A 10,253-nucleotide genomic window follows, 5' to 3' on the forward strand; every position below is an offset into this window, starting at 1 on the left:
CCCAGATCTCCTCCCTCGGTTCAGTCGTCCTGGGCCGGAGCCATCCATGCCTGCCGTCTATCCCCTAGCTCGCCCACAATCCCTGATTAATGTGGTCTGGGCAGGAGCTGTCAGAAATGGCAGAGAGAATCATGGGATTTCTCCTTCAGAGTCCCAATGACACCCAGCAGCTGCAGGAGTAAACAGATGACTAACCACTGGCCTTTTGGCAGCCTGTGGAGATTCACACGGAGGGAGGGCTGCGAATGCTGCTTTGACATTTAGGTGGATTAGAAAGTTCTTGGGTTCTGCTCTCGTGGTGTCAGAGGTGGTTGGCATAGTAATTATTTGTGTCTTGGTTTTCTTCCGCTTGACCCCCCGACTGCGGTGAAAACGTAGAGCGTCATTTCCCCCCCCCCCCGCTCACAGGCGTTTGTTCAAATGAAATGTTTAAGTGTAAAAACATCCTCACAAGCCTCATTTATAAACACATCACATTTTGTTTGCGCCGCTGCAGAGGAAACATTTGGTGTCTAACTTTAGAAAACAACAAGCAGTTGTCATTTCAGACTGTGTCCTGCTGCAGAATTCATTTCAAATCTGGGGCTGAAACTGTCCTGGGGCACAGTTTTCTGTGAGGTATTGACACATTAAAGGCTCTATCAGACAATGGCTGGTGTTTTTCCTTTTTCTTTTTTAAATCACAAATAAATTACTCTCCTCAAAACACTATTACTCCTCCGGAAATGAAAACTCACTCATTGTGAATGTCTCGTATCAGGTAAAAACTGGAGAGAATTAATTAACCTTTGTCATTTTAATTGCTTTAGTGACAGCTGTCCTTTGGTGCCGGAGCTATCCTAATGCACATACTGTGGGCTTGTCAATTACTTTCACAGTGAATAGATTAAAACGCCACAGAGGATAGAGTCATTTCATTAGTCAGACTTAATGCCCCCCAGACATAACCAGGTATGAACACTTCACCCCTAAATATGCAGGAAAATGAACAATACTATTAAGCCCATATGAATCGAATGAATTGTGGCAACATGAAATTAAGTTTACGCTCTAGTTAATTCTGTCCCGCTGCTTATATTCCATTTGGTATACAGATTTCCTTTGGAAGGGTGTTGGAAATTAAGAATATTTTGAGGCTTTTAATAAAAGGTCTCAGAGACTGCAATGCAGGGCACCTGTGCGCCGCGGCTAATTGCTCTAATGGATTTCAGCGTCCTAAGGCCGTCAGTTCTTACTATAATGGATAATGGCAGACAGCGGCGACTGTCTAACGCTCCCATTTTGCTGTTTGCACATCTATGATCTAATGCTACTCAGCTCATCACGAGTCTGAACGAAATTAGGCCGCTTTCAAATATCTGTCAGCTGGGTGTCTCGGCTGCTTTCAACGCCAAATGCACAAGACTCCACTCTTTACCACATTGTGCGAGGAGCCGCTTTCACATTTTATGAGGCTGCTAAAGCCCCTTTTTTCCACAGACTGTGAGGATGCTGACACTGTGTGTGTGTGTGTGTGTGTGTGTGTGTGTGTGTGGAGAACGTTCTTTTCAAATTACAATGAATCCAACAGAAAAATTAGCTTAAATTCTCAGACGGCTGACGTTAAAGAATCCCAACAATGCGACAAATAGTAAAGAACGCCGCAGTCTGAGATGTTGCGTCTCGTTAAATCTGTGTTGTGTGTTCGTACACAGTAAAACTCGTGAGTCACTACGGTGCACAACACAACACTGAGTGAACTTTACCCAAGAACAGTGGGGAGGAAACCATCGGCTCACCCATCAAACTCAACTATTGTTTCATATTTCTGAAATATTGTTGTGAGCTGTCAACAACCATTTGTTTGCTTTACATTTGTATGTTTGCATCGTATTAACTCAGTGATTTTAATGTGTTTAATTAGATGATTCTGTCAGTCTTCTTCTGGAGCAACATGACTAGTCAGCACACGGATCCTGATCATCAGTTTATCATTTCAGTTATTTATAGGCCTGCAATTAACTAATTTCTTTAACAATTAATCAATTAACAATTTAGTGTACATGAAAAATCTAACTCTAAAACATCAGAATAATCCCAACGTGACATCTTAAAATGACTTGTTTTATCCGAGCAACAACGTAAAATTAAGACAAAACAGTAAATTCTCACGTTTAAGAAGCTGGAACCAGTGAAAGTTTTGCATTTTTGCTTCATAAATGACTTAAACAATCAAACATCAATCTGCGATTGACCGGCCAAATCAGTTAATTTGATTTTTATAGCACAAAATTACAAATTAGCACTAAAGGGCTTTACACTCTGCTTCAGCATCCAGCCCCCTCTGTGCTTACACCGTCACTTCAAATAAGACACAAAAGGAAGAAACGTCATGACGAGCGTCAGAGGAAGGATCCCTCAACATGAAAGTCATTCAAGTCATAAAAGTGTCAAAACAACATTCTCAGATTCCAGCGTCACAAATGTGAAAATCTGCTGCGTTTTACTGTTTCATGTAGCTGAAACTGAATGTCTTCAGATTATGGTCTGTTTTTTGGACAAAACAAGCAATTTTAGTATGTGACCAGGGGGCTGTGGGAAACGGTGACGAGCATTTTGCAATATATTCTGACCTTTTTGTAGAGAAAACAGTTAATTAAATAGTAATGAAAACAAATTAAGAGATTCTTTGCTAATTAAAATAATAATTAGTTCAGCTCTAATCAGATCGTAGGAGGAGCTAAGGGCCATTCCCTATAGCTTTACATGCAGTCCATGATTCATCCTATAACGAGATGATAGAATTTCTTACTGGATGTTTCATGATGATGATCATTTGAAAAGTTAAAGTGTGATTTTGTAACTTTAACCAGACACTTCCCAACAGAAGAGATGTGCATCGCAAGGCCACTATTATAAAGTAATTAAATGAATTTACAAAAATACTGGAAGCATCCCTCAGCATCAGCACTAAGTGGCTTCTGCTCCTCAGGTTTCTCATCAGCAAATACTCAGCTTATACGTTCTTGTGAGAGGCAGCTTTATCTCACCAGACACACAAGTATTGATGACAAAGATGTGTTTGCTTTTCAAAATGACATGAGATATAAGAGGATTACATGGCTCATGAATATGGCCCGTTTCTATCCTCCGATTTATCACTTTATCAGAAATCCTCATCTCCATCCATAACAGGCTGCCACACGACACAAAGGCTGATGTTCTCGAGCCTGAATGGCTCAGATTCCATTTCAGTTAAGAAAATAAAAAGTTAAGTGTTGTCTGATCAGCTGAACGCATCCGTGGCGAGCGTGCACGGACGCTAACCCCCGACAATTACCCGCGTTCGCAAGCAGCTGCACCTGAGAGAAAAACAGCAACTGGTTGAAAATCTATTTTTATGAAACACAACGCTGTCAGCGTATGTTTACTGAAACAACAGCAGGGAGAGCTGATGATCGCTGAATATCACCTTGTCAGAAACATCGCTGAAGTATAGAGCGAGGTGATGCTATTCATACCAGACAGAGTTCAGAATGATGAACACACTGCTTCCCTCCATCATTTACATCCTCAAAAAGGGCAGAGAAAATCACCAGGTATTAGGTTTAACCACAGCACCTGGTTATGGATCAAACCATCAGGGCTTTGTAGTCAGTGTTAATTGTAAGCACCCACACACAACGCTGTCCACATGATGAGTAGACCATTTTCCCATGTCATAGTCTAAATATATAGTACAGTTTTCCTTCACCGTCCTGCATTTAAAAGAGGCCGGCAGGTAAAACAATCAGGGCCAGCTTGCAGCGGAGCCGGGTGCTTCATTTGCCATTGATTTATATCTTAAACAACCTCTCCTGGTGACTCCACTGCTAAAGGTGAGACGCACAGCCAGTGTTTGTGACAGAGATGGACTAGGCGCGGTGGCAGGAGAGAGAGGGATGATGCGGTTTTAAAAAATGCATCACCATTAAATCAAAGAGTAACCTTGAACGAGTTCAGGCCGGTGCCAGCTCGGTGACACGCTCTGCCCTCAGCGCTCGGTGCCACGGAGCATGCCAAACAGCAGGGAGACAGAGCTGCAACGCTCTGATACAGGTTAGGCCGGTAGTGCTGGGTAGCGGTCCAGCTCCTCGCTGAACAAGGGCATTCACTCTGACATTTCGTCCAATCTACAGCTCAACATGTTATAGGCCAACGTACGGAGTCTGAGGGACTGAGACGTCCTTGCAAACCGCCTCAAAAAGGCAAAAAAAAATCCTTGTTAATCACTTGGATTTGGTGCTAATCAAAAAAAATGTGTGCACAGATGGTGCAGAGTTAGAAACCACTGGTTCAACATATGTGACCCTGATGTCCCACTAAAACCTGCTCCGACCTTTTCTCTTTGTCTCCCTCCTATCTTGACAAAATGAGACGGGTGCACAGAAAAAAGCGCTTTCATAATGAGAAAATACTGAATGTGAATATAAGATTATTTTTATTATTCTTGTTCGCTGCAAGACAAACTCCCCAAGCTGTTACAGGGTTTTAGCAGAGCAGACTAACGAAACATCAGAGTGTAGCCTAAAGGAGGAAATATTAAACCCCACCGGTCCTTCAGCTGAACTTTAGGTCTACATATTACTTGTTCATGCAGACTCCTAAATCAAGAATTACGCTTATTTACGCTTTTTAATAAGGCACTAAAGCCTCAGAGGAAACTCTTCATTGAGATGACTTGCACAAAGGCTGTGTAGCTGCTGAGTCTTGCCAAAGCACCTATATTTTCCAGTAAATAATGTCCTCTAAGCTGTTATTGTATACATAAAATAGCTACCAGTGCACGTGGGCTGACTGAAGTAGTCTGCATACATTAGAAATAAAAATACCATGCAAGAAACATCCTGCTAGATTAGATTTCTGGGCAGCAACTATCTGCGGTATATAACTTATTTTTAAATCTAACTTCCTCCACTTCTCCCACATTCATTGAGACATGTCATCCATCTATCTCGGCCTCCGGCTGCAGTAGTTCCTCGACCGTGAGTGGCTGCAGCAGCGGGGCTGTATTTCAGCATGTTGAAGTGCATGGAGAATTCCCATGAAGGGTAAGGGATTATGGATTTTGGCCTCTAAGCTGCCTGGATGCCCAGTGAGGATGTCTCTGAGCGTAGTAATCTTCAAACACCACGCAGAGTGATGAGTGGGCACTGAGGAGTTCTACTCAGGATCTAAATGTGTTCCAGCAAGTTACTGGTGAGAGAGAAAGAGAGGGAGAGGGAGAAAACACCATTTGGTGCAGAAATGGAAAGGATCGACTCAGTGGCTCCTCCAGGCAAGAGACACTTTTGATCCTGTGACCTGTTTTGAGCTATAGCCTGTGTCGAAAACTCGCGCCGAGCAAGGGATCATATTGGAGTGGTGTGAATGTAAATGTCATGGTTCCCCATCACCACACATAACTGCAGATGGAAAAAGTCAATTGAGCAATTTTTGGGGTCAGGCCGGGCACTCTCAGGGGGTTGCAAACCCTCATAATGAGGGCATGCTCAAGTCTGGTTTAGACTGTGTCCCAGAAAATGGCACTCAATGTGTTGGCCGGTCTGGCATCAGTTGATGACACTGGAATATGAAAGAACATTCATATGTTCAAAGAAAATCCTACAAATGAAGCACAGCCAATGAGCTGGCGTAAGGAAATGTCAGAGATAATCAACATTGACGGACGTCCCCGATCAATATCGGAAAGGAATTTCTCTGACTCTGTCCTGATTGAATTAAACCCCCGACAGCATCGCTTAATTCAAGGAACTGATTGTTTTCTCGTCTTATTCAAGGCAACTCAAATTGCTCTGATACCATCTTGGGCCTGAAGATAAGGTGGTTGAGTGCAGGAGGAGGATCAGATGGGGTGAAGGACACCAGTCTTTATGGAGATTATATCATCTCCTTAAGAGATGCGCCTTTCTATCTGCTCATATCAAAAGCCTTGAGATGATGTCAGAGGTCAGCGTTTGGAAGGGCGCCGAGGCACGCTGAAGAACTTCCTCTGGGAAATCAGACGGCATTACGATACTAAAAATGCAAAATAACCTAATAAACACAACATGCTTGTTTCCATATTGCGTACAGGATGAAAACCAGCTGCATTGTGCAGAAAGTGACCTCAGGGGGTTCAAGGATCAAAGGGTTCAACATTCCTTTGGTGATAATCAAATTAAGTGCAAAGCTCGACATAAAACACACTTTCCAAATATAATTCCATAATCTACTGTTTGAATGAAAGTCAATGTGCTGATGTGTAAAATCGCTGCTATATGCTGCTCAAACTCTCCTTGTGACTGTGCAGCACAAATACTGTCCAAGGCTGCAAACAGGTACATCAATTTAAAGCATGACAAGAAATTCCCTTTAGGTGACAGCAAAATGTACATGCTATTAGATCAGCTGCAGTATAGTGTGATGAAATAAATTGAAGCCAACAGATGAAAGCTTGGGGCCCCAAACAGGAGACGAGACTATTAAAGGTGCACTGAGCTTCTTTTATGTTACACTGCCACCCTTTGGACAAACGCGGAACTAAACACTGGTGGATGTTTGATGTGCACACGACTGTAGAGAGGAGGCAAACCTTTAACACAGTTCATCAAAGGGCTGCAGCTGATAACCGCTATCATTATCTATTAATCTGCCAATTACTTTCATTCAGTTAAGCGTCCAAAAAAAATTCTGCTTACTGTGACATCACAGAGAACAGAACAGAACGAAAAGCAGCAAATCCTTCAATTTTAGAAACAGGAGATTTTTTCACTAATTTTGTTTGAAAAAGAAAAATCTACTGTTGCTGATTTTGTCTCTGTCGATTGACTAATCAAGTAATTAACTAATGTTTCAGCTCTAATACACTACATATACTTGAATAATTCCTTACAGAACAAAAATATCACACAACACACAATGTCACACTATGAGTAAAAAGCATGCATAGTATCTTTTTCCTACATTTGATTAAAAGAACTAAATACATTTGCTCCAAACATACTTAAGTATTTCCCTTTTATGCTGCTTCATACCTCAACTCCACTACATTTCAGAGGGAAATATTTTGTGCTTAATGGCTCTACATTATTTAACAGCTATTGTTACTGGGCTTTCTGTTAAACAGGTCGTAATAAACAGTCAAACCAGTTGAAAGTGAAGTATCTATGAATGTTCCCCAGCAGAAAATTCTGTTTTGCCTCCTTCCTGATCTCTCGGTCATTAGAGTCCACTGAAATGTCCAACACAGTTTTAGGCCAGTCCTCCTCAGGCTTCCACAGCAATGTGGGACCTTGAAGACACCTGCAGTTCTTCAGAAAGTCAGAGACCTTCAATACTCTCTGTGCATCGTCTGCTGGATTGTCTTCAGAACTGACATGTCTCCACTGTGAGGGTTCAGATGCTTCTGATGGTCGAGATTGCGTTGGTCACAAATGTGTGAACTGCTTGTCCTCGTTGTTAAAGTTTATTTAGCCAATGACACCAGCAATGACTGGCATTTTCTTCTGTGTGACTGTTGTCCACATCAGACAAACCAGTCAGGAGTAGGTTGAAACGACTATTTCTTCATCCACTGCGTGCCACAGGAAGTTGCTTCTGACTGGATCATTGCAGTGAGCATTGCTCCTTCATTTCAAATGCCCACTCCAAAGTAATGGCTCATGTTTTCAGGCTTATCTAGTTCCTGCATGTACTGGAGCTCCTTCTCGACCTTGCAGCAGCATTTGATGATGGTATGTTCATTTCCTTTCTGCATCATTTAACCGAGTGGTTGTTGATTGGCAGTGAAAATGATATTTCCAACATACTGTTTTCCTGCAGTTGTTCATTGGGGATGCATTGATGCTCTGAAGCAGGTTTAAATCGTTGCTCAGTTTCCTTCGACAGTTGTTTAAAGGGTGATAATGACCGTTTTGTCAAGTGATGTTATTGTGTTGATTTCCATGATCCAGGCTCGTATTCCTTTTCCATGGGGTCTAAGAAACTGAGATACCTTTTTTATTTTCATTTAATTTTTTTCCATTTCAGGGTCCTTGAGGATAACTTTTCAAATCAGAGGCCTGTAAGGCTGCCAACTTAGCAGTGGATGCAGCTACTTCAGCTTCCAGCTCTTTTCCCCCTCAGCTGCTGTTCCTGCTCCTTCAAAGCACGCCTTTCTTTTAAAGCTGTCCAATTTATCAGAATGTGCCTTTGCAGTGAGATCAACTACCCATTTTTGAGTTTGTTTTTCAACGCCATTAGTCACGCTTCAGGGTTTACTAGCAGTTTGCACACCAGTCCTGGTGGTTACATCCAATGCCGCATCGCGCATCTCCATGAAGGGTCAACCACACAGTCAATGCAAAGTATGTGAGACTAGGTGACAGCAGCTCTGGCCATCGCATCTTAGCAGTGCCTGACTCCACCAAACTCCAGGCTACTCCAAAAATGGACAAAGAGGTGGAGTGTGAGTGGAGAGGAGGGCCAACTGAAGCCTGGTGAAAACCTAGTGGTTAGCTGTCACTCAAAATGGCCATGCTAATAATAATGCACAACTTTAAGCCTTAATATAATTTAAATGATTAGCTATATAAAAATTCAGCCCCTGTACAGTTGTCATCAGCTATGGAGACCAAAATGCTTTTTTGTACCAGGCTGTAAACATGTTTATTTCTGATGTAAAGCTGGGCTATTTAATACGGGGGTCTATGAGGATTGACTCACTTTTGGAGGCAGGCCTCATGTGGCCATTCAAGGAACTGCAGTTTTCAAGGCACTTCTCTGTTGGCTTCATTTTTCAGCCCCGGAAGTTGCTGCTTGGATGCTCCACAGCCAGCTTTAGCATCGGTACCATAGCTAATGCGTCTTTAAATCCGATCGATGACCGAAGATGTCCTCCAAAATGAAGCAGATATCCAAACAGCTCCCAGCAGCTCTCGTCATCTTCCCATGCTGCCTCCATTACATTACAAACATGCTGAAGCTTTCAAACAAAATTCCACCTGGTCCAGGGTGACCTGGTTGACACACTTCGCTTACTTTGCCTTTATCTTATATCAGTCTGCAGTCTGTTACATTCAATCCAAACTCTGCGAGTCTGAGTCCTCCAGGGGTCAATACTGGGACCCATTTTATTTTCAAAAAATATGCTCCCACATGGGCATATTATGAAGAAACCAAACATTTCATTCCACTGCTACATGGATGATATGCAGCTGTATCTCCAGTAAAACCTACCGACACCACAAACTTCTCCAGTCATACAAACAGTCTTGCAGATTTCAAAATATAGATGTCAAACAGAGATGCTTATCATTGGTCCTGACAATCTACATCCTGTATCCTGTCCACTCTTGGTCCAGATAATGTCCATTAATGTCAAACCAAAAGTCAGGAACCTAGGGGTGCTTTCTAACTCCAACCTCACTTTTGAGAAACACACCAACAAGGTCATCCAGTCATGTTATCTTAGAAACCATCTTAGAAATTAACAGACTCTAAATTGTACAAAATGCAGCAGTGGGACTCCGAACAAAAACCAAGAAAGGAGAACATATAACACCAAATGTAATGACTTCACACTGGCTGCCCATTTGTTTCACAATGGATTTAAGGATTCTATTGATCACTTTTATCCCTTCATGGCCCGGCCCCAGGATATGATTTTATGGCTGAGGGCCATAAAATCAATAAGTTAAACGGTGCAGTCGGGTGAATTTTGTGAGTTTTCACCACAAGCAACACCTTTCACATGTATAGTGATATAATGAAACATTTTGTTTAGAGCAGGTTTAATGTGAAATTGGAAGTGAGGGGAAACAAACCCAATGCACAAAAGAGGCTGAAGATGGCAACCAAAAGTGGTCCAACAACACATTTTTGTCCAGGGCATGTTCATCCATCCAAGATTAAATTATGTAAAATTATATTTCCAATTATGATCTCCTGAGAAGTGCAAAACATCCACAAATTAAATTTTCATCTGCAACCTTTTCAATTATGCATGTGAACACATCTGTAATTTTAAAGTCAGAAAGAGAAGATAAAGATAATTTTTCATAATTTTTCATCATTTTCTACTCAACCATCGAACCTGTTTGCACAGCGGCACACACAGCGCTCATTGCTTATATACAGCACAGTCAGTAATGTCTGTTTGCACGAGACAAACATTTGAATGAGTGACGCGCGCCGCGCTGGGCGTGACGTCAGCTGTGTCTCGTGCGGCCGGACGACGCGCTGAGGCGGACGAGCAGCTGTGCGCACGCGGACGG

This window comes from Chelmon rostratus, chromosome 8 (assembly GCF_017976325.1).
Source record: "Chelmon rostratus isolate fCheRos1 chromosome 8, fCheRos1.pri, whole genome shotgun sequence".
Taxonomy (NCBI): Eukaryota; Metazoa; Chordata; class Actinopteri; order Chaetodontiformes; family Chaetodontidae; genus Chelmon; species Chelmon rostratus.